Source organism: Panthera tigris, chromosome F2 (assembly GCF_018350195.1).
Source record: "Panthera tigris isolate Pti1 chromosome F2, P.tigris_Pti1_mat1.1, whole genome shotgun sequence".
In the NCBI taxonomy this organism is placed as follows: domain Eukaryota; kingdom Metazoa; phylum Chordata; class Mammalia; order Carnivora; family Felidae; genus Panthera; species Panthera tigris.
The window spans coordinates 24,144,102-24,171,230 of record NC_056676.1 but is presented as its reverse complement, the minus strand read 5'-3'; positions in this window follow the sequence as shown (position 1 = coordinate 24,171,230).

Below are 27,129 nucleotides of genomic sequence, written 5' to 3'. Positions count from 1 at the left end.
CTTCAGCTCAGCTCGTGATCTCACGGTCTGTGAGTTTGAGCCCCGCATCAGGCTCTGTGCTGACAACTCAGAGCCTGGAGCCTGCTTCAGATTCTGTGTCTCCTTCTCTCTCTGCCCCTCCCCTGTTCATGCTCTGTCTCTCTCTGTCACAAATAAATAAACATTAAAAAATTTTTTAATAAATAATAAAAATACACATTGATCCATATTGAATGCCTTATTTTTAACAATTGCATATTGACCTTAATGTTCTCTTCCCTCCAGTGAATAACATAGATATGACTGAGCATTTATAAGTAGAGCCATGTATTCCTCATATTAATTCTTAAGTTACTTCATCCTATTGAATTCTATAGCCACTGTGAAGGAAAGCAGTCCTACTATCCCGTAATGTGTCCCCAGAACAAACCACCCCTCTGCAGCAGGAGGACTCACTGCATTTCAAGAAGAGCCTGACTCTGAGTCAACAAAAGTGAAAAATTAGCTTGCCAACTCCTCCTAAGTGGAAGCCATTCTTCCAATATGACTAGAGTTAAGCATTACCCTTGTAGGCTGATAAAATATGTAATATATAATGTCATTTCAGAAGTTCTAGGAAGAGCCTTCTGCCCAAAAATAATCTCCATCCCCTGCTTAGTAATGCTTCTAAGGATATGAAGTTTCTTACAACATACCTTGTCATTATTTTAAATGTATATAACTCTTACTATAAAACATAACTTCAAAAATGCATGCTAACACATAGATGGTTTATACAATACTCTTTCTAAAGAGTAGGCATTAGTAATGAGGGAAAAGCAATACCATCCTATTTAAAGGGTACCCATGCTTTAAAATTCAGCTGTAAGTCTAGATTCTATGCAAAGCCTTCTTCTGAAAAGCTATGGTTCAAATGTGTATTCCCATCATATACTTCCTGCTATTATTGTGTGTTTATCTTATCTCCCCTGTAAGAATAAAACTCTGAGTATTTGATGGGATATTATAATTCTTTGTATTCCCCATGGTCCTAGTTTTGTGTCTAGTTAATACCCAATACTAATTACTAATATTTATAGAGCTTTATCCAACAGAGTGCTAGTTCCACAGTCTCATTTATTTATTGTTATCAGTAACAATCTCATGAAGTAGGACTATTTTTACTTTTATTTTAAGACTAAGATGTCAAGGCTTAGGGCAGGTAAGTAAGTTGTTCAGGCCACACAGCCAGCAAATGTCACAACCAGAACTGAAGCCCAGATGCTCTGACTCCAGAACCCTTACTTGTAAGCACCGCACTGTACTGTCTCTCGGAGTGTTTGTTAAACCAGAGGAAAGAACACAACAGCATTGAGTATTTGCAGTCATGGAAAGTGCAAGGAGGACAGTGACTGTGATGAAAATCAGATCATTTCAAACCAAAGTTCTGTTAGGAGGTGGCCCTGCCCAGTGGCACAGAACCAAACACTTCATTCTGTCCCATGAAGGCATCTCTTATTTACAACGAGGAAAGGGAGGCCATCATATGCATGTGTTGCAGAGAAAAAACCTTGAGACAGTGCTTCCAGATAAGCCACTTCAAAAGAAGGAAAGAAAAATTAGCCCACATGGTTTTTTTTGCATGTATACATATTAATTAAAGGAATACTCATTCATCGAAATGATTTTTTCATTTTTCAGCCATGCCACATAACTCATTTTCTCGCATAAGTGATGTATGCCTTGCCCATCCTCACACACATGGAATCTGGAATACAATGTTTAATTAAAAGAAACAAATCCCTAGTGACTCCTCAGGAACAGAGGAGGAAACAGGGAAGAAATGCCTCTGGAAAGCCTATTGGATTGCTGCTTATAGATAATTTGCTAATATACTCATGAAGGCCAAATATCAAAAAGGTATTCCTTACCAGGTGGGCCCAGCCACTTTTTCCTAAAGGAATCTTGGTCTTTATTAGTTGGATGCTGATACTGAGAACAACATAAAAATATAAATAACACAAATAGTACTAATATTAAATAACTTGATCTACTCCCAGTAAGCCTCAGTGTAGTTTGAGAAACTCTTGGGAAATGTAATAAAAAATCCTCCCCCTTTCATCCCTTTCCCTCCTTTCTGCCCCTCTCACCTCATAATACTGAAAATAAAGTCTCCATTACACAAAATTCCTTTTCTAGACTCCCTGATAAAGAACAGCCTCCCATATTTAAATCCCCATTGTTTTATTCCTTTTTCTAGTCTGTGTGAAACAAATGATGGCAAGTTATGTAATCAGTTTCCATCACCAAACATAACAAACAAAACGTTGGGTATTTTCCCAGCAGTTTTCAAGCTTTCTTTTTCCTCTTCTCCTATTGTGCACTCATGTTTTGTATTATCGATAGGAAAATTATTTAAAAGAAGAAAAGCTTATTTAATAGTACACTGAGGAGCCAATTCCTAGTTTTTGCTTCCAGAATAATGAGCAAATCTGAACCGTGGCCTAAATTCAGCCACACAAAAACAAAGCCACAGGGGTGAACAACTTATCAGGAAGGGAAGTGTTATTGCCCAAAATGAATGCTTGTGTGGAGAGCAGCAACACACACAAAAAAACAAAGATAAGACATAAAGTTATTAAACTGTTGCAGGTAAATAATAATAATTTTAGGGGAGACTGGGTGGCTCAGTTGGTTGAATGTCCGACTTCGTCTCAGGTCATGATCTCGCGGTCTGTGAGTTTGAGCCTCCCGTGGGGCTCTGTGCTGACAGCTCAGAGCCTGGAGCCTGCTTTGGTTTCTGTGTCTCCCTTTCTTTCTGCCCCTCCCCCACTCATGATCTCTCTCTCTCTCTCTCTCTCTCTCTCTCTCTGTGTGTGTGTGTGTGAAAAATGAATAAACGTTAAAAAAAATTGTTTAAAAAATAATCATAATTTTAGTTAAAAGAGGAAAAACATATTAAGGCTTGATCTTCACCAGAAAAGACTGACATAGTGGAAGAGTAGATTTTAGGACTAGAATATCAAAAATGATCTATGCTTATGATAACATTTTAGAAGTGCCAACACTACCGCTATTGCTAGTGCCATCCTAGAGGAGGAGTAGGACTCACTTGGCTTAGTCCCACCTGGAGTAAGAGGAATGTCCTGAGAACAGGAACCATTTCCTCTACTTCTGCTTTGTTTCCACTAGCACACCAGTATACTGGATGTCCCAAGAGAAGAGCAGCTAGGCAGTGGCAGACCTAGAATTCAAACCAGGCATTCTAACCCCAGAAGTCAGCAGTTTGGTAAGCAATCAGTGTCTTAGTTTCTTCAACTGTTAAATGAAAATGATAATGATAATTCATTGGCATCCCAAATGGATTATTAAAAAAATTAAATATTAAACATGAAAAAGCACTTACAATGCTGTCAAACACATAAGCACTCAGTGAATATCAACTGCTAGTCTCTTCCCAAGACAAAGTCAGACAAAACAAGTGCTTAATCATAATCAAGGTAACCAGCCTTAGATTCCCAGGGAGCTATGCTGAATCCAAGATGAATTCCATTACTTGAATGGCTTAAAACAAATATAGGGCAATAGTTCTGTCCTGCAAACTTCCACCACAGTATCCAATTCTATTGCAGTGTGAAGAAGGACCACAGGCACCAGCAAAAGACACGTGTAATCCCCTAATGCAGGTTCATTGTTTACACTTCTAAGACTCAGCCTCTAAAAATGTGATTCAATTAAGTGATTTCTAATTTGACCAATGCATAATGTACTCTGAGGCTTCAGAATAGGAGAGAGTGGGGGAAGTATGAGCTTCTGTGGAGCAACACACTCCTTATGACCAACAACAATTTTATCATTGACACATCATCAAAGCAAGAAATCAATAGATTAAAGAGCCTTTAGTTCCTCAGTCTCCCTTATTTTCCACATCCAACTGATCATTTTTCTCTGCCCATACTGCCACTCTTCTAGTTTAGACCTTTAGCATCCATTTCCTGTGCTTGTGCCTAGTCGTCTTAGAAATAATCTCCAGTCTCCATTCCAAGTAGAGTGGACAGTTAACGTGTTTGGTTGCAAACATTGCCATAGTACTTGGCAACTCCTCCCATCAAGAGATGGAGTCTATTTCTCCGCTTTACCATAGCCATGTGAATCTAGAACAGTCTAACTAATTGCTCTGACCAATAGAAAGCTGCAAAGGTGACACTGCATGAGTACCAAACCTGGGCCTCAAGAGGTTAGCCTGCCCATAATGAAGGATATACAACCTAGTCGTCCTGGCTGCTTCAGCTGCCACTCAATCTGTGAGCTGGCTGCAGACATATGGGAGAACCTCACAGGATCATCTGAACTGGCCCAGGCCTGAAGAATCGACTAACTGGCCCACAGAATGGAAAACTAAATAAATAATGGTTATTTTAGGCCACTAGATTTGAGGTCGGTTGCTGTGCAGCAAAAGAGAACAGATAAAGATTGCATTTAATACTTTAAAATTTTCAAATAAGAATATCAACACAGAAGCAACATCCATAAAGGAGAAATTATAAAGGAGACAAAGATAAATAGAAACACTTAAAAATAGGAGACTTGAATTTCCCCTTCTGGGTTCATGAAAGCTGAATGGGGAAAAAGTAAAGATATAAGATATCCAAACAACATAATTATGAGGTAGATTTGATTAATATTTATTGACTTCTCCATCTTAAAAATAGGGAATACATCTTTTTTCAAAAGGAATGAAAATAGAACTTACATACAAAATAATAGAAGGCTTTTCTATCTGGAAATGCAAAAACTCTTAAATACAATTTTTAGAAAGCAATAATAATGAAAACACTACAAATCAAGTCTATAAACTGCAGCTAAAACACTTTTTAGAGGCAATATTTGGCATTAAAAATTTATGTCAATGAAAGATAAAAATCTGACTCAAAAATTTAGAAAAAGAAAATGAAAATAAACCAACAGAAAGCAGAGAAAAGAAATTAATAAAAATAAACAGATTTACTGTTGGAAAAATGGCTTAAAAAAGATTAACTGATCTTTTAAATATCAATGAAATAAACCACTCACAAAGTTAATCAGGAAAAAAGAACTGAAAATAGTTTTAAATGAAATTACAAAGAGGAAAAACATAAAGCCATTAAAAACAGGAAATTAAAAGAACCGTAAAAAACTTTGCTCAACATTAGGCAAACGAAATTTAAAACTTGGATGAAACGAATAATTTTCTAGGAAAACATAACTTACCACAAGTGAGAAAGAAAAAAAAAAAACCCACCTAAACAGAGTAACATCTATAGAAGAAATAACAATAAGAGCTAATTCCTAAATGTTCCAAAGCTCAAATAGATTCATAGAAGAGTCCTAAAAAATTGTTAAAGACTAAATATAATGACATGTAAACTGTTCCAGAGCATTCAAAAGGAAGAAAATTCCAGTTTTTTTTAATGAAGCAAATATAGCATTGATACCAAAATCTGCAAGACACTGAAAAACAATACCAAAAAAACACACCCTGCAGATTAATATATTAATGAATATAATATTGTGAATATAATAAAATTCCTTGTGAATACAGTAAAACTAATACATTAGCAAGCAGTACATTGAAAGAATGATCCATTAAGACCAGGTGACATCTGGTGCACCTGGATGGGTCAGTGGGTTGAGCAGCCAACTCTTGATTGAACTCTGCTTAGGTCATGATCTGAGGGTTGTGGGACTGAACCTCACAAGGGGCCGTGAGGGCAGAGCCTACTTGGGATTCTCTCTCTCCCTCTGTCCCTCCCGCACTTGTACACACATGTTCATTTGCTCTCTAAAAATAAAAAAATAAAAAAAAAAAAATTTAAAAACCAGGTGAGATCTATTCAAAGATACAAGAATACCTCAGACTTAGGGAATCTATTAATATGATTCACCTAATGTAATTCATCAAATTAATATATCTGAGAAAAAATATATAAACATTTCCTTAAATGCTAAAAAGACAAAATTCAAAGCCATTCTTGATTTTTAATAATAGCATAAGTATAGATGAGAAAACAGTCATTGCCTAAAATCAGCATATGCTTCACTGAGGAACTGCCTCTAGAGACCAGAACAAGACAAAAATTATCAGTATCTCTATTATTTTTAACATCATACTCAAATGAGTAGTCAAAGCAATTAACAATATAGGCAATAAACAAAATTTAGAAATATGAAATTTGGAAAGGAGTTGATAAACTTTCACTTTTTAAAATTGATGATTGTATACCTTGAAATACATGGGACCAACCAAAAAAGTATTGCAGACAATGAAACTTAGCAAAGTCTCAGGATAAAAGATTAGTATCCAGGAATCACTGGTTTTCATATATTCAAAAGCCACCAGTTTCTTCTTGAAGCTAGAACAGGCAATCCGAAAATTTGTATGGAACCACAAAAGATAATTTTAAATAATTTTGAAGAAGAAGACCAAAGCAGGAGGGATCACAATCCCAGACTTTAGCCTCTACTACAAAGCTGTAATCATCAAGACAGCATGGTATTGGCACAAAAATAGACACATAGACCAATGGAATAGAATAGAAACCCCAGAACTAGACCCACAAACGTATGGCCAACTCATCTTTGACAAAGCAGGAAAGATTATCCAATGGAAAAAAGACAGTCTCTTTAACAAATGGTGCTGGGAGAACTGGACAGCAACATGCAGAAGATTGAAACTAGACCACTTTCTTACACCATTCACAAAAATAAACTCAAAATGGGTAAAGGACCTGAATGTGATACAGGAAACCATCAAAACCCTAGAAGAGAAAGCAGGAAAAAACCTCTCTGACCTCAGTCGCAGCAATTTCTTACTTGACACATCCCCAAAGGCAAGGGAATTAAAAGCAAAAATGAACTATTGGGACCTCATCAAGATAAAAAGCTTCTGCACTGCCAAGGAAACAATCAACAAAACTAAAAGGCAACCAATGGAATGGGAAAAGATATTTGCAAATGACATATCAGACAAAGGGCTAATATCCAAAATCTATAAAGAACTCACCAAACTCCACACCCAAAAAACAAATAATCCAGTGAAGAAATGGGCAGAAAACATGAATAGACACTTCTCTAAAGATATCCAGATGGCCAACAGGCACATAACAAGATGCTCAATGTCACTCCTCACCAGGGAAATACAAATCAAAACCACACTCAGATATCACCTCACACCAGTCAGAGTGGCCAAAATGAACAAATCAGGAGACTCTAGATGCTGGCAAGGATGTGGAGAAACGGGAACTCTGTTGCACTGTTGGTGCGAATGCAAACTGGTGCAGCCACTCTGGAAAACAGTGTGGAGGTTCCTCAAAAAATTAAAAATAGATCTACCCTATGACCCAGCAATAGCACTGTTAGGAATTTACCCAGGGGATACAGGAGTGCTGATACATAGGGGCACTTGTACCCAATGTTTATAGCAGCACTTTCAACAATAGCCAAATTATGGAAAGAGCCTAAATGTCGATCAACTGATGAATGGATAAAGAAATTGTGGTTTATATACCCATTGGAATATTACCCAATGAGAAAGAATGAAATATGGCCTTTTGTAGCAACGTGGATGGCTGGAGAATGTTATGCTAATAAGCCATACAGAGAAAGACAGATACCATATGTTTTCACTCTTATGTGGATCCTGAGAAACTTAACAGAAGACCATGGGGGAGGGGAAGAAAAAAAAGGTTAGGGAGGGAGCCAAAACATAAGAGACTCTTAAAAACTGAGAACAAACTGAGGGTTGATGGGGGGGGGGGATGGTGGGTGATGGGTATTGAGGAGGGCACCTGTTAGGATGAGCCCTGGGTGTTGTATGGAAACCAATTTGACAATTTCATATTTAAAAAAATAAAAAATAAATTAATTTTAAAAAAGCAAATACTAATCATTCTAATGCCCTGGTGTTACAGTTCCCTGACCTCCCCTCCTCCAAATATCTTGTTTAACACACTGACTCAGTCACCCCATGTACATGCCTCTACCTTGTAGTTTACTACTATTACAACTTTGCTGTAACCTCAATTTCAACAACCTATTCTTTGACCAGCAGTACCTCTCGTACCCTTACCCTGATAATCCTTTGAATGCACCAAGTTTTAGAAACTATTTAATTCTCTTAATTTTTCATTGGCCCTCACCTTCCTAATATCTTCACTGACCTCCTTAATCACCTTAAAATCTAGGATCAGTCATTATAGTTACTACCTTACACAAACCCTTAATTCCCTTCCCCTCTCTTTCTTCAACATACTTTTAAAAAATACAACATTGGCTAAATATAGCTGTCTACTTATTGCTCCAGGGAAATGAGCCTGGCTCACGAAACCATATAACCACACAAAATATCTCATTCTGGTCCCCGATCACGAACCTCCAGTCGACCATTAATGTCCCCCAACAATGTGACTTAACCTATTCCATTTGTTTTCCTACTTTCTTTAACATTCCATAACTTCTCCTCTCTCCTCAAAATTCCGATACTTTTCCCACTCTGTTACTCTCAGCTGATGACTTTGCTTATGTTTCTTTGAAAATCATAACAATTTCTTTTTAAAACAGGACTTAAAACCACATTTTCATTTATCTCCTTGTCTACTACCTTCTCCCCTATTACTATGGATATCAACTAGTGCCAGCTCCTAACTAGACCTCTGGGTTAGACTCCGTGATCTCTCCTCTCCTCTCCTGTAGATGATTGTTTCAGCGCTCTTCCCTTCCAGCAGCAAGATCAATTTTCCCCTCTACCTAGAAAAATGTATTTGTAATTTATATGTTAGCTTGCTTTTCTGTCTCCTGAAACTCTTCTCTGTATAATTTATTCCCTTGGAAATCTCATCTAGTCCCCTGCCTGTAAATATATGATGATAATACAACATCATCCCCAAATGTTTATTTCTAGATCAGAACCCTTCACTGAGTCCCAAACCCTAATTTCTATTCACCACCTCTCCTTGTATATCCAATGGACATCTCAAATTCCACATGTAGAAAATTGAGTCCCTTATAGCCTACCCTTGTTTAGATTGCTGGCCTATTCTTGCAGCTACTTAAACCAATAAACTTGGTTTAAGTCCTCTTTTTCTTCCACAGCTAGAATCCTATTTATAAGCAAATCTTACAAGCACAAATATAGCTCTCCTTCCCGTCATTGACACTATTACCACACCATTAGCTCTGTTATGGCAGTAGACTATTAACTGGTCATGCTGCTACCTTTGCTTCACTATTTTCTTCACAGTAGCCACAGTGATTCTATTAAAATCTAAGCCAGATCAGGTCACTCAAACTGTCCAGAGTTATGGTTCCCAAATGGTGTGCCAAGGTGCCCTAGGGCACCACAGAGAACTCAACAGTTCTCTGTGATAACTTAAATTTCAAGGGCAAAATACAGGAATACCCAATATCTTTGAAACCCCAGGTCAATTACTAACTCTATGTAGTTGAAAGTGTCAATGTTAGATCACATTACAGTTCTTTTCATGATATGGTATTTTTGTAAACTAGATTTACAAAATTTTCAACAGTTGTGGCAGCAAAAAGCAAGTACCACACACACACACACACACACACACACACACACACACAAATGTGGAATAGAAAATGAGTGTAGCAGTATTCAATTGGATCCCAAGGTTTAAGAATTGATGCTGTTAAAAATGGTACACATGTCCCATTCATTAATAATTGTGGTTAAGAATGAAATAAATTTTGGGCATCTGGGTGGATGGCTCAGTTGGTTGAGCCTCCAACTCTTGATTTCAGCTCAGGCATGATCCCAGGGTCATGGGATCAAGCTCCACATTGGGCTCTGCACTGAGCATGGAGCCTGTCTGGGATATATTCATTCTCCCTCTCCCTCTCCCTCTCCCTCTCCCTCTCCCTCTCCCTCCCTCTGCTGCTCACCTTCACTCAAAAAAAAAAATTTTCTTTCAACTTATATGTATTTTTTAAACAGCTACTAAGTTGTTAGGGCATAAATACTCATCAAATTCTTCGGCCATAACTACTTAATAAATGAAACTCTTAGGCCTTCCTTTTGGCCTAGTAGCATGATGAAAAAATTACACAGAAGGCTACAATGGCCCTAAGTTGAGAAATGATTTGGTGTGATTAAAGAACTAAAAAATACCCATGTGCCTGAAGCATGGGGAATAATGATCAAAAAAAACATCTTGGAGGAGCAGACGGGACCAGACCATGCAGAACATCAAAGAGAAAAGTGTTTAAAGGGGTAACGTTCCATTTGGGTACATTGCAGCCATAGGACCCCCTGGTCTGGGGAAAGCAGCTGGGTTTGTGCCAGAGAGGTTCCCCACTCTAGGAAACGGGACCAAAGCCTTGCTCACAGGGCCATTCATCCTTGGAAAGGAAGCTGGGTTTAGACCCAGGGTCCCAGTTGGCCTTGCAAAAAGAGCTGGGTTGATGCCCACAGGGCCTGCTGGAGAAGAGCCCAGGGTCCCAGGAGCTGACCTGGGGAAAGTAACCTGACCAGGGCCTAATGGGCCAGTAGACCTTGGGAAGGCAGCAGGACTTGGGCCCTGCAAGCCACTGGCCCTTGGGAAGTTAGCTGGGTTGGGGCCTAGTGGCCCAGAGGTTCTTGGGAAAATTGCTAAGAAATTTAATTTTTAGGTCTTTGAAGTTATTTTAAGCAGATTAGTCAGTGAATATGATTTATAATTGTAAATTATCGATGTGATTCATGGGGAATGGGTGGGAAAAAGAGACGTGGAGAGCCTGATGGGCATTTAGTCCAGAGAACATGGTGGCTTGGACCAGAGAGTGGCAGTAGAGCTGGAAGTATATGGAGACCAGGAGCAAGTTGTAGGTGAAATTGACAGGACTTGCTGATGAATAGAGTGACAGTGGTAGGGGAGGTGGGAGCATTAAAGAAGGCTCTTAAATAACTGGGTTGAGCAACCAGGTACCTATACCCAAAATGAAGATAGGAACTAAGTTTGGAGGAAACATAAAAGCTTAAGGTTTAGACGTTTTAAACCGAAGGTATGTAAAAAACAAGCTAGAGATGCTAGTTGGCAGGCATTTGGGTTTGAATAGGACATCAGTAGTCCTTTCTCTTAAATACAGCCCGATTCTTCATTCCTCCTTCAGGCTTTCTTTTACTGAATTCTTTTTTATCTGTAACCACTAAATACCCTTAGCATATATGATGTCATCCAAACTCAACTCAAATGCATACCGCCAAGGCAGGCAGCACATTAGTGTTTCCATCTGTCATTGTGCACAAAATTTAGTCTTGCTGTCTTAAAACCGGTATTCAGGGTGTTTAGATGAAAGCAAGGACAGCCATATGTTTTTTGGTCTCCAAACTGTTCCTTGAAAACAAAATTGCTTCACTTGTTCCTGGTCCCTTCCAATTTCTCCTCCCTCAAGGTTGCACATTGTCCTAATTACAGTAGCTAATGCTGGGGGTCTTATGGCAAAGCAAGCAAACCACCAAAGTGTAAAAGTGCCACTCCCTGACTTTAAATTTTACCACAGCCGGGATCCTCCTGCTATACTGATAGAGCTTACCAAATCAAAGCACCGTGGATCCGAGTAGCTTAAATTAAACTGAAGTTTTGATGCTCCTCTATTGTTGCTGTGTTTTGGACTATCTACCACCTTATGATGTCAGTTTTCTCTATGTTCACTGATCGGGCCACATATGGGCTTCCAGCATGCCTCATCCAAGCCTGTTTTGTTGATCAAAATCTCCATTTCTTTGTACTAAGTTTATCCTGTTCCTTTCTGGAAACATGTTTATCCTTTAAAATCCAACTCCATTATCACCTTAACTCATTCTCTCTTGAGAATGTTCTTGTTGAACTCCACACTAGAACTGAACATTTCCTTCATGTTGCCTTTAGTTGTTATTTGGTGTTTTCTGCAATGCAGCAGAATACATACATATGTATGGATTTTTTTCCCCTTTATACTAGATCTTTCAATTATTTAGTCTTTACTGATTGAATCAAACTTCCATTTGTATTTAGCCATTTGTATCAATTTGTACTTATGCCTGAGTCTATTTATATAAACAAAGCACAGAAAGGGTTTTATTACAATTACTGAAGAAGCAGATTCTTGTAATTGTGATAATGACCATTTTAATGTTGTTCCTATTTCTACATTTGTTTAGTCCCTCTTCTGGAACCACATTTTTCTGATGCTTATTTCTACTGGACCGTTTGGGAGGAGAAACTTCCCCTGCTTTCTTGAAACTATTGCATAGCAGAATGTACTTCCCACAAGAACACTTTGATCTGTTACGGTGCACCGTGGAGCAGTTCTCTTCTAAAATATTCTTAAAGTCGTGCTTTTACTGTACCACATTAATTTGCTTCAGCCCACAAATGAGGATCAATCTGAGAAATGTTATCTGCTTATTTGCTACAATTTATTGCCTTAGGTACCTCTCGCAATTACTAGCCAACCACCCCAGAGCTATCATGTGTCTTTGTGCAGTTCTTTTTCTTGGTGTATCAGGACACATCAATATTTATGGATTTTCCCTTTGCACTTGATCATTTAATAATTTCACGTCTTCAGAACAAATCCATCGTGTTCTATCATTTATTCTGTTATTTGCACTTACTCTATTAGCATTTATATCACTGAAATGCTTACTAATTTACCAGAATTCTTGAAGCTTGTTTTAATGGCGGCATATATTTTGAAATCATTCAATTATAAAAGAAGCCCTTAATCCTAATTTTGTTTTGCTCTATTTTCTCCTTAATGGTTTCTGTGTCAACTAGAAACAGGAAGAATTAAATTTCCTTAAATGACCCCTAATTTCTAATCCTTTTCCTTAAGAATATGTTAGTAACTGTTTGAAGTCCGGGTCTCAAAATATTGATACTGATAATGAATGTGAAATATTAAGAGTTGATCTTGATAATTGATAATAAATTTCTACTTGGTAAACATTTCTTCCCTACAGTGTTTTTATCAAATTTCTCCAGCTCAACATTTTCTTACAGTCAATTGAAATGAAAGACTTTTATTCTGTTATTTCTGCTTGTCCCATGATAGTAAAGCAAGTACTCTTCAAATGGGAACAAGTCAGTCAATATTTGTTGAATGAAGTTATTAGACATATTGAAGGAAAGGTTTACAGGCTTAAGTCTCTTAACATGAATATCTCTTCTGTGGTCTCTCTCTGGTCCCTAAATTGATCTATGTTCCCACTTTTCTGTTATACCTCTATATAGAACACATAAGCAATTTAAAATGAATAGCATAGCCCAGATGGGAAATTGTTGACAAAAAATTAACTCTAAGCAAACAAAACTCAAGGAGTCACTATATGTAGTGAAAATTACCCTTCTCCTAACTCTTCTAGATCTTGATGTGTTAAAGTCATAAGGTGTGTTTAGGTACAATTTAATTGAAAGTCCTTTTTAAAAAATCTTTTCTCCTAATTTTGCCTTAAAAGAAAGAAAAACAGTCAAGTTTTGCTGTTTATTTTCAGACTTGGTGATACTATGATTTCATGTATTTTTTATTGTTCATTTGCTGGAATAATGAGAGGAAAATTTTCCTTGGGATGAAATGATTTCTGCTGGAACACAATTATTTTTCTTATTCAAATCTTTTAGTACTTTGAGATTTAAGAGCAATAAAATATCTGCACCTGCATTTTTGTGGGACTAAATAACATGAGTAAAACAACTGTGTTCATGGGGGTCAAATGGAAAAAAATCCATTTGACACCATTAGCCTTGGGGTCCCAAGTGAGCACATAAAACACATTGTACTTCCCTATCTGAAAATGAAACCTGAATCTACATACACAATGCCAAACATGTGGAATATGAGCAGCCCAACCAATTAGTCACCTAACAGCATGCATGATGCCAAACATCTGGATATTTGGAAACTTCCAGATGAATGAGTGAATTTTTCACTTTTCTTCCGATTTTTTTTTTTTTTTTTTTTTTTGGCAGCATATAAACACAGCCAAATGTGGCACTTTTGATTGTGGTGTTAGTTTCAGGCAGCAGGTTCCAAAGTACCTTAAAAGTCCCAGCCTTTCAATAGCCAAAGAAAACCTATTTAGAATGCACTCTTTCATGATTCATTTTGATAAAGAGTTTATAGTGAGCAGTTATAATGGCAAAAAACAAGCTCATTAGATGAATTTGCATTTTCATTCAAATGATTTTATAGAACAGAGAATTAATGTTCTGCTCTCCAGGGGAAGTATCTAGATTGAGATCATCTGTCTTAAGCTTCCTGTCGACCCCATTTTTAACTCACCATGTTATGTGCCTAACCTCTAATCCTCCCTTGATGTCTGAGGGGTTTCTCCAGAAGAGATGTGGATCAGGAAAACACTTTGTGGCTGAGAGCAGAAAAATGAAGAAGGTAAGGGTCTAACGCCCAGAGGCCACAACGGGACAAAGCTTTGGCAACAGCCTCAGAGAGGGAACAACTGGAAGGAAGTCTGAGAGGACAGAGGATTCCCTCTCCAGTACAAGGACAACAGGGAAAGCCACTAGGAATTTGGACGAATTCCAAGGAAGAGGGAAGAGCCTAGGAGTTATGACTCAAAATTTCAAAACTACCCTAATTCTCTTCCTTTTTCTTTTAATATTTGTTTCTCAGAGAGAGACAGACAGAGTGCAAGTGGGGAGGGGCAGAGAGAGAGGGAGACACAGAAGCCAAAGCAGGCTCCAGGCTCTGAGCTGTCAGCACAAAGCCTGACTGGGGCTTGAACTCAAGAACCAGGAGATCATGACCTGAGCAGAAGTTGGCAGCTTAACCAACTGAGCCACCCATTCTCCCCTTTCTTTTTCCCTTCTTTCCTCCTCCTTTGCCTGTCATTGCTCCAGCTGCCTTCCCTTCTCCCTCCCTCTTCTCCCTTCCTCTTCTCCCTTCCTCTTCTCCCTTCCTCTTCTCCCTCCCCTGTTTCCTTCCCCCTTCTCCCTTCCATCCTTCCCCTTCCTCCTTCCCCCTCATCCTCTCTGTCCCTCTCTACCCTCTTCTCTATATATTCATATTTCCAAACTTACAAATGCAATCCATAACTCCACAAATAGAACCTTTTCATGTGACCCTACCCCTCTTTCTAGTCACTACTTTATCTTGCCTTTTTTTTCCTGGCTAATTCCCCTAAACTCTCAGGCTCCTATAAACATTCCACTGCCTATCCACCAGATACTCCTTTATTTCTGCAGGCTTCTTCTGTTAATCCGTGTTAGATCTTGAGTAAGCTAATCAAGCTTAAGCTTCAGAGTCCCTCTATTAAATGGGGCTAGTGTCCAAGGCCATGGGAGTGGCTGTAGCAATATGTTCATGTAGACATAGGTTTTGGTAAAGTTTGCAAAATGACATGAAGTTGAAGGGCCAGAGGTTGTATCGCAGTATAGTACCTGACATCTGAAATATTTTGATTTGGAGGAAAATCCAGATTTGAAAGCCAGAAGGTAGTCTGTGAAAAGTTAAAAAGGAAGATGCAATTCTCATTGATGTTTAGTCAAAAGAGTGCTCTCTCTTATCAAAATGTACTTTATCAATATAAGATATACAATTACAAATGCACTATTTTTTTTAGTGGAGATTATAATGAATGAAATTTGTTACAATTTCCATTTGTAGCATATACATCTTTGCAAGATTACAAAGTTAATCGGAAGTCCTCTCTTATAAGGACATAAGTCATATTATAATTAGGGCCACCTGTATCCAGTAAAACTTCATCTACACCTGCTTATATTAGCGAAGGTGCTACCTCCAAATAGCGTCATATTCATAGGTTCTAGGTAGACATGAGTTTTGGAGGGACACTGCTCAACCCAGTACACACCTCTGTGCAAATGGTAGCCTACAATTCGAAGACTAGTCTTTAAAATGTTCCAATATCCCATTACATTCAAACCAAATTAAATCCATCAACCTATGTTCTTCTTTCCATTCACCATATAAAACAGGTCCTTGAGTAGTGGATGCACCTTGTACTTCTTCCTCACTTAGACCCGTCCCAGCATGGTCAGATCAAACCAGGGAATTTGTTCTACCCTACTAAGAAAGCATGTCCATGTAACTGTGTCATGGAACCAATTATCATAAACACCGATCTCATTTTGTGTGTGTCATTCATGATGACTTTGCAAAGTTAAACTGAGTGCTTGTCTTCTAATGATTTGGTCATGCTCATTTACTCTTAGTTTAAAATTGGTATCTTAATATTATAAAATAGTTTGCATTGTAGATTATTACATTGCTAAAATATAGTTATTTGAGTTTACACCTCAGCAAACAATTTATAATGAGTTAATAGAATTATTTAAGAAACATAGAAGTACACAATGTCAGTATTGTGTTTATGATACACCAGGAAAATTGCAAGGATATCCCCAACTCTACTTTTAGGGGTAAGGATGGCAGCTCATTTAAAAACAGTGAATGGTTATTCTTTCAAAAATTAAAATGGGTGTTATCATTTGAAGAAGAAATTATCATAATTCCAATAAACAGTATATTACTTTTAAAGATGACAAAGGATCTTACAGATAATTATTATTATCTGTAATCATTATTATTATGGTGCTGATCATTATTATGTGTTTGGAGAAATAAATATTAAATGACTGATAAGATATTTTTTTCTGATCACTGAGTTATGGGGCCTTATAGGTAAAACACAACTCAGAATCAAAGCAAAACTGAGTAATTGTGGTCATTCTCCAAACATTTCTGTCAGTTACCAAGAAGCTGTAAATTTCCCCTGCCTCTACTTTGGAAAAGGTACAAAACAAAAATTTTTATAAAATTATTCAAATACTCTTTGTTTTTAAAAAAGTTATTTAATGTGTGCTTATGTATTTTCCTGTTTCTATAAAACAATATTATAACTACTTCCTTGATTATTACATGTTGAAATCAATGTTTATTCTGCCTGAATGTATTGTATAATGTGATAAATTGCTTGAAACAATATGACATACTGAAACAATATTTTTCCTTCTCTCTATACAAACAGGGAGAGAGAATTTAAAAGGAAAACTGGAATTATCCAAGGTTGCATGGCTGAATATTAGTTCAAAATTCAAAATACTCTGGCCTTTAATTTTGTGGTTGAATAGGTGTCCCTCATAAAACATTCAATATCTAAGCAGCAATATCCCAAGCAATTACACAGAGTTACAAGGCCATTCATTGCTCACAATATTAGAAATGGGATATTTGCACAGGTAATTAAAATGGATTGTGGACTCATCAAAGGTTATTTTGAAATGGTCTGCGGAAAGGGCACAGTTTTCTGTCACTCACTTAGAAACTGTTCTCTCAAACTCTTGCCAGTTGATTTTTTTAAAGGCAGTTCAAGAGCCAGAATGGAGTCTTGAATATAATTTTAAGACATAAAGAAGAATTACAGCATAGACTTACAATGAACAAATTGTCCTGGGCTCCCAAATTGTGCTATTTGTAGGTTGAACACAGAAGTGGGGGGTAGCCATATGGCATAGGCCACCCTTCTCTAATACAAGAAGTTATTAAATCTCCTGGAGTTGGCTAAAGGAAACCATAATTATTTTCAAATGGAAAAAAGCCACAAATTTCCTTTCCCTCTCCTTACAGACCGTTTTCTTATTCCAAGTTACATATTTTCAACTTCACATATCAGAATGTTAGGTCAAACCCATATCCTAAGAATATTAGAATTCTTTTCTATCCCTGAACCTGTGGCACAAACAAGACTGTGATTTCACTATCATGATCATTTTATAATTGCCTTATGGTGTTTCTATCAGTTGTTTTTCAGTGTCAATGTGCACAATTGAGAACAAATATATACTATTCATTATAGCTATCTTAGCTGTAGAAACAACTAAAGCTGTGTTTCCCTTTTATACCTATTAACATTTCCACAAATATCATTAGTGTTTCTCTACTATCTCTGATAAAGGGTCAGCACCATCAAAAGAAGATTTAGAAATGAAGAGGCCAATGTAAGTTTTTTAGTTAAGGGGTCATGACCTAGTTTTCTCAGTCCAGATCTTCATTTCATTTACCCTGAAACTTACTGCTTCTCTGTACGTGTACAATGGATACTAAGCAGTGAGAAAATATAAAAATCGACTAAAAGTTCTATTCTGGTAGAGAGGTTTTTCTAATTTAACGAATTTAAAGATTCAACTAGTTATTAGCTCTAGTTAGTTATTAGCTCTATGAAAACTCATATTATCCTTATTTTTCCCTTCAATCCTGTGTGCCATATCAATCTATCCACTGGCATTTTGGAATCGCTCTTCTGGGATATTGTGGCACACTCTAACATTAATTCATGTTCCTGTTCCTGCAGACAACATGCAGAGCAAAGCATGGCACCCATACTATGTAGAAAATGTAGTGACATTTCCAGAATATTTTTCTTTTGATTTCAAATTTTTTTTTAATTCTCTCTCAGGTTCTTTTAAAGATGCAGAAGTATTCAATTTGATCTGAATAGTATCAACTTGAACTAAATTTTATTCACATCTCTATTTTAGGGCTCAGAGCAATGGCTAAGCACTGGCCTTTGGTTGGGGTCAGTTTCATATCTGATCTCTGTTGAAATGAATCCTGAGCTGGCAGAAAAGTGGGTTCAGTAATATTATCCTGTGGATCTTTTTTCTGTATCTAGTATCTGCAATCTAAAATTAGCTTGTTTCTGGCTTTAAATCCCCACATTTTGGCTCTTTCTTCTCAACCTGGCCCCTCTCTACCACAGCCAATGGAAGCCAAACCCCAGTTATGCACACTTCTGATCTACAAAGTATATTTTCATTGATGAGCCACTTGCCCCCAATCTTACTTTCTTTTCCACTGCTCTAAACTCCTCTCAGGTGAACACATTTGGAAAGTGTTTAGATTCATTTATGTAGTTTATATTTTGGTAAATCTTTTGTCAACCTTTTGTTTTCTTTTGTCAGTCTTTTTTTTACTTAAAAAAAAAAAAGTTCAACCACAGACCTAAATACCAATTAAATAGTTGTTAAATAACAGGACAAAACAGAATTAGTTGATTGGCACCAGCAATTGTCACTCACATACTGTATTTAATATTTTGATTTTCAAGTCTGGCTATAGAAGGAAGTTTCCCTTAGGTCTTTAGAATACTTTCTTATGCATACATTTCCTTCAAATGATCAAATATTAAGATAACAAAGACTGTCTATAAAGGGATGACCACTATCCTTTTGATCAAACTCTCAATTAACATCTTGGTAAAATTGTGAGGGTAAATTGTTACTAGATATAGGACTTGTTCAACTTTCAGGAAAAAACTCAGACTCCATTCACCTATTATAATACTCTGATTTATACCTGTTGTAATGCTCAGGTGAAAAACTGATAACTAAAGAGAGGGAATGGCTTGTCCCAAAATAAATGAAGGAGAAAGTAACAAACCTATAACCAAAACATCTCTGGACTCCACTCTGGCTTACTAGGGGAAAACAAATACCAAACCTTCCTAAGGCATATGGAAAAATCAACACAAATATACAAAGGCTATTTCCTTTAATAAGTTGAATCTTTGCATCTGTAGAGACTAGAACACCACTTGGCATGTAATCAGTAACTAAGAAATCTTTGGCACTTGAATAAGTAGCTAATATTTGTTGAGTTCTTCCATAATGCTAGATTCTATGATAAGTGATATGTATTATCTTTCAATTTCACACAGTCTGAGAGGATACAATTAATGTCCTCATTTTATTGATAATGATAAATTTCTATAAAATAACAACTATTGTTTTTTTGAGATTTCCCAATAGATATCCAGTTGAGACTTTTTTATTCAAGTTCCTCAAATCTTTGAGCTTTTTCTCCAAGATTAACGCTATTTTACTAGCTCCACACTCAATTCTTCCTTCAGAAATAACTATTTATACTCTTAATTTCACAACCACTCAACATTTTAGAAAAAAATTATCCTGTGGGCACTGAACCTTCTTATCCTGGATTGCTAGCTTAGTATACATAAAGAGCTATTTAAAAGAATAAAATGGAAGAGAATCCTTATTGGGTTGGCATTTCAACAGCAGCTGCCTATATGGTCTAATTTCCCAGAAACTTTCCATTTGGTCTAATTAATTTTCAAGTGTTTTTCTGTCTTAGCTCTACTTATCAAAATACAAAAATAACAGGGATAATTAAAAAAAATAAAATATGAACCATTTGACAAGCTATACATTGATCTCTGTTAACCCTAACATATACCTCAAAAACTCCACTGAGAGTACTGGTTCCAGTAATGGCAGAGGAGGTTGTATGAGACTAATCCTACTATACATGGCAATTATAAACTATGTACAAAATGTTTTTAAACAATCATTTGAATGCACTGTAGAGTAACCAAAAGCAGGCAGGAACTGGAGAGAATTTGACCTTCAGGAGGCAGGAGTTGCACTGGGTGAGGTATATTTTCATTCTGTTTTCTCCTTAGTGATATCCCCTGACCTACAAAATGGGGCAGGTGAACTTAACCAGAAGGTTGTATTCTTTCTGGTGTGAAGTATCTAAGTTGGGATTTAGGACTTCTAGAACAACTGGTGATTGGATAAAACCTAAAAAAAAAACTAGGAAGGGGGGGGGAGTACATAGAGGGAATAGTCTCAGGATCTACAAATAAACTCTCTCTCAAACCTTGCCTGAATCCTAACCCACACATGTACAGGGAAGATAGAAAGCAGCAGCTAGAAGATGTAAAATGTAATAAATATTTCAGCTTCTCCTTACAACAAAAAAGAAAAAGTTTGAAGAATAAGTCCCACCACGTTAGAAGGCTTAGAAACGCCTCAAGATTTCCACTAAAACTTCAGAAAGATCACATCTTGTAAGTAAAGTCTGTGTCTCAAACTAAGTGATTTTACACTAAGACTAAAAGCAAAAGCAGATATCCCTTAATAAAGTGTAAACCCAATCCTCCACAATTCAATAAGATCAGCTAAAAACTCAACTTCCTGCTGCAAACAAAAAGCAACATTCTTCCAAGGAAGATAACAAAACCTAGACACTCTATAACATATCATCAGTAATGCCCAATATGTATTGAAATGTGTGAAAATAAAGAATATATGACAGTCAAAAGAAAAAGCAATTAGTAGAAACAAATCCCAAGATGAGTCAGATGATAGAATTAACTAATATCAAGTATTATGTGCAAAATTACATGAATATGTGCAAAAAATAATTTAAAAATTATTAAAAGATAAGAAATAGGAGGTACATTAAAAACTATATTAAAGAGCCAAGTTGAACTTCAACAGCTGAAAAAGAAAAAACATGAGATAAAATATTCTCTACATGGACTTAAAGGGTTGAACAAGTGGATCTGTGAACATGAAGACCATCAATAAGTTTCCAATCTGCGAAATAAAAAATAAACACAATGAAATGAATATTCAGTGACCTATAGGAAAGTATCAAGTTGTCCAACATATGTGTAATTGAAAATCAATAAATTGAAGAAAAAATTTGGAAAGGAAATGAGGGCAAATACTGACATTAATTAATTATTCATGATATTAACTTATTCAACCAAGAAATAGAGTGAACCTCAAGCAGGATAAATATAGAGAACAGAATACCAACACCCATTAGAGTCAGATACTAAAAGCAGAAAGCCTTTTTTTAAATTTTTTATGTTTACTTATTTTTGAGAGAGAGAGAGAGAGAGAGAGAGATGGTGACAAAGAATCTGGAATAGGCTCCAGGCTCTGAGCTGTCAGCACAGAGCCCAATGCAGGGCTTGAACTCACAAACAGTGAGATTGTGACCTGAGCCAAAGTCAGACACACAACTGACTGAGACACCCAGGCACCCCAAAATAAAAACAGTCTTAAAAGGAGCCAGAGGGAAAATAACACAATGCATATAAGATTACAGTAGTAGGAATGACTATCTTTTCATTAGAAACAGCGGAGGCCAGAAAAAAATGAACCACATTTTCAAAGTCCTGCAAGAAGAAAACTGTCAACCTAGAATTCTATATCCTGTGAAAATGTCCTTCAAAAAAAAAAGTTAATTAAGGATATGTTAAGACAAGCAAAAGAACTGAAATAATTTATCACCAACAGACCTATATTAAAAATTCAGGCAAAAGGAAGTTTTACAAGTTAAAGGGAAATAACACCAGATGGAAACAAATCTACAGGAGGAAAAGAGAACCAAAACACTACATGTACACCTAATTTTTTTTTAAATGCTTTATGATCTTAATTTCGTTAAAAGAAAACTGATGTTTTATGTCAACATATAACATTGATGTTGTGTAACATGTACATATAAAATACATAACTAAATAAATGGGTGTAGATAGGATTATACTAATAACATCTCACATTTGGGACACCTGGGTGGCTCAGTCAGTTAAGCATCTGACTCTGGCTCAGGTCATGGTCTCATGATTCATGAGATCAAGCCTCATGTGGGCCTCTGTTTGGGATTCTCTCTCTCCCTCTCTCTCTCCCTCTCTCTGTTCCCTTTCCCCACTCTCTTTATGTCTCTCATTCTCTCTCTCTCTCAAATATTTTTTAAGAGTCTTACATTTTACATAGAATGGTAAAATATTAACACTAATCTTTGATAAGCAGGTGTTTGTAATCTCTAAAGAAAGTGATAAACAGTAATACAAATATAAAGGAAATAAAATAATTAAAATAGAATGGTAAAAATATTTGATTATAGCAAAAGGAGAAAAAGATGAAAAGAGAAAAATATAGATGGCTCAATCATATAGGAAAGAGTAAACTTAAATCCAAACATATTCATAATTACATTAAATATAAACAGAGAAAGAGCCTCCAGTTAAAAGATCAAGACTGCCAGACCAGATCACAAAAAATAAAAATAAAAGTAAAGGTAAAATATAACTACGATGCCTACAAGCAGTATTTTTTCTAGATAAAAAACACAGGCTGAAAATAAAAGAATGGGGATAATATAACGGGCAATTACAAAATACTACAAAAATAAGAAATATAATTGAACAATACTATAAATGACCTTGATCTGATTAACATATATAGACATTGAAACTACTCCTGCAAAATATATACATTCTGTTTAAGTACTTACTCGGTGTTCACAAAGATAAACTATATCTTGGGTCATAAAATAAGTATTAGTAAATGTTAGAAGAGTGGAATCTTATGGAGTACATTCTCTGACAACAATTGAATTAGAAATCAATAAAAAGAAAATATATTTTAAAAACAAAGGGGCTTAAGAGCACATTTATCTTGAGCAACTGAGAAATGCTTAGAATTATTGAATCATATTGTACCCCTGAAAGTAATACAACACCATATGTTATACTTCAATTAGAAAAACAAGTACTTGGAAATTGAACAACACACATGTAAATAACCACTGAATCAAAAAGATTTCAAACTGAATGATGATGAAATATAACATGTCATTTTTTTGGATGTAGCTAAAGAAGTATTGAAAAAGAAATGAATAATTTCTCATGTGTAAATTCAAAAGGTGAAAAGTTCCAGAATTGTTATAATTCATCATATTAAAAGAATAAAGCAGAAAACCATACAATCATCTTAATAGGTACAGAAAAAAATATCACACATTCATAATTTAAAAATAAACTCCCAGTAAACTAGGAATTTAGGGAATTTTCTCAGGGTTATTTTTTAAAATTTTGTTTATTTTTAATCTTTATTTTTGAGAGAACGTGAGCAGGGGAGGAGCAGAGAGAGAGGGAGACACAGAATCTGAAGCAGGCTCCAGGCCCTGAGCTGTCAGCACAGAGCTGGACACTGAGCTGGAACTTACCAACTGCGAGATCATGACCTGAGCCGAGGTTGGATGCTTAACCGACTGAGCCACCCAAGTGCCCCTCTCAGGGTTATTTCAAAAAACCTATAGCCAACATCATACTTAAAGGTGAGATATTGAACACTTGCCCTGAGATTGACAACAAGACAAAGATTTCCATTCTCCATATATATATTTATCTTAGCATGAGTGGGGGAGAGCAGCAGAGAGAGAAAGAGAGAATCCCAAGCAAGCCCCACACTCAGTGCAGAGCTGGACATGGGGCTTGATCCCATGACCCTAGGATCATGACCTGAGCCGAAATCAAGAGTCAGACACTCTACCGAATACGCCATGGAGGTGCCCTATCTCACTACTTCTATTTAACATTTTACTTGAAGTTTTAGTAAGAGCAATAAGGCAAGACGAACAAACTCCTATCAATTGGAATGATGAAATAGCTGTCTTTATTCACAGATGGCAAAATCCTGTACATAGAAATTTCAAAGGAGTTTACAAAATGATGACTAAGTCAAATAAGTGAACTAAGCAAAGTAGCATTATAGAAGATGAATAAAAAAATCACTTGTATTTCTATATACAAACATTGAAAATAAATTTTTAATAAATAGAATTTTTAAATCCCATTTATATTAACATCAAAAACCCAAAATACTTAGGAATTAATTTAATAAAAGACATGTAAATCCTCCACACCAAAAACTACAAGACATTGTTGAGAAAAATCTAAGACCTAAATAAATGAAGATTAAAAACCATGTTTATGAATTTAAAGAGCCAGTATAGTTAGCAGAGTTCTTCACAAATTGTTCTATAGATTCAATACACTCCTATTATAATACCAAATGATTTTTTCGTATAAATTGACAGAATTCTATACAGACACATAGCTAGAATAGCAAAATAATTATGAAAAGAACACAGTTGATTCAAGTTTGGGTTCAATAGTTACTGAAAAATTATATCAATCAAGGCAGGGTATTAGAGTTATAAACATAGACAAATACATCAATGAAATATGATACAGTCTAGAAATAGACCTACATATACATATATTTAATTTTTTACAGAAATGTCAAGGCTATTCAACATGATGCTTAAATTGCCAATAAGTACATATTGTTTGGACTTATTGGCAAACCAAATCATAGTGACAGAAATCAGAACAGTGGTTGCTTGTGAGACATAATGCTTAGGAACTTTCTGGAGTGAGGGAATGATTTTGTATCTCAGGATAGTATTTACGTTTATCAAAACTCGAACTATATATTTAGGATATACAGCATTTCATTGGTATAAAATTTATTTTCATTACAAAAATTCAAGAAAGAAAAATATGTTCCAACTTTTATGGAAAACAATGCTTCCTCTAAACAGGTAATTTCTTTCACTTATTACTGAAGAAATATTCACCCAAACATAAAAGTAGAAATAATAAAACAATGAATGCCATATATCCATTTCTCAGCTTCAGTAGCTGTGAATTTTATGCTAATCTCAAGAAATCTCTTAACTTTGTTAATGAGAAAGACATAGTGATACCTGGAACAAAATTCTTAACTGAATTAGACTGAATTTGGAAGACACATGCAAAAAGAGTTTCATAAAATTTTGGTACGTTCGCCTCCATAATAATTATCTCATCCTATCTTGTATTTAAGTTATTAATTTATACCTCAATCACCAAAAAGGATAATTAAATTCTTGAAAGCATAATTCCTCTCTGCTCCACTTTGTTTCCCAACCCACCTAATCTTTTCTTTAGGAAGGTGAAAGAAGGTCCATGTAGAAAGTTGCATGTAAAAAAAAAAAGCTGCATTTTTTTAAGTGTACAATTGAGTAGTTTTCTGTATGGTCACAAGTTTGTGCTACCATTACAACATTTCTATCATTCCCCCAAGATCCCAGTACTCATTAATAGTCATTGCCTATTTCCCTCTCCTCCTAGCCCCTTACTCCACTAATTTACTTTCTGTCTCTATGGATTTACCTATTTGACATTTCATATGAATGGAATCCCATAATGTGTGGTCTTTTGTGTCTGGCCTCTTTCACTTAGCATAATGCTTTCAAGGTTCATTCGTGTTGCAGTATGTATCAGTACTTCTACTTGATGACTGAATAATGTTCAATCATATGAATACACCACATTTTTTATGGGAGTCTGGCCCATATGAATTGCTCAATTAAACACTTCGTCTTTTAACCAAAAGAGAAAATCTAAAACTTTTTCAAAATTTTGATTTGAAAACTGCAGGATTTCACTTTGATCTTTAAAGCAGGTGCTTTAATGTCAATTTCAGTAGGCTTTATATTACTAAATTGCTAAATTGTTTCTAAGAGATTTACTAGTTTCTCTCAAAGGATGCTTTGTGGTCTTAACAAATAGATTCTTCTTGCTTTCTGGTCTGGACTCCAGCGCCCATCACAGACAGTTCAGCATTTCTACATTACAAATTCCAGATCCCTGGATATTTTTGAGAAGCCAAAAAGTGCATCACAATAGAGTGAAAAATTGATTGTTTTCCCCCATTGCTTTATTATTTTTCTGCTGATCATGTTACCCAAGGAAATTCTGATGAGGGCTTTTTCCATGCTATTTACATGTTAAAGTATAAAGGAAAAAGAAATTACTTTCTTGAAAGTCTCCAGGACATTGGTGTTGCAATCTTTCTTAATCCACAGTTTGAATCACAGTCTTGCAATAGTAATTGAGCTGTCCGGGGTGAGAAGGGCAGGAGGCTTATTTCGATCATCTGAGTCAGGGGGGTGTTTGCCATTTTGTTGGACAGATTTATTTGAAATGTGAAGTTTTCTTGAATGTCAAGAAAAGGAAAAGGGTAAATGGATGAAAATCCCTTCAAAAAAATCTTTCCTGATACCTCTGCTTCACTTCACATGAGTGAATATGGCACTCATACAGATGCCACATTGAGGAGAGTCATTGCACAAGACTGTCTGATTCAGAATCGTGTCTGATTTGATGTCTTCTCAAACTATAAACTGTAGTGACTATATTTTGATTTACTTGTCTAATGTTCAATTTCAGAGGTTATATAAACAGTATATGTTCCTAACTACATTTTTTCAATCAACTTAGAGAAGAGAAAATTAAAATCCTTTATGGACCAGAATGATAAGAATATTTTGTTAGGCCTTTTTTTTTAAGTGGTACATAAATTAGTGTTTATGGACAGGATCGGGACCTGAATGAAACTGGAAATAAGATAAATGAAATCTGGTTGTAAACAAAAAGAGTATGGACTATTTACCACAGTAATGATAACACAGTTCTTTAGGATGTTAGCACTGCCTTTGGCTATCATAACAATGTGACATTGTGAA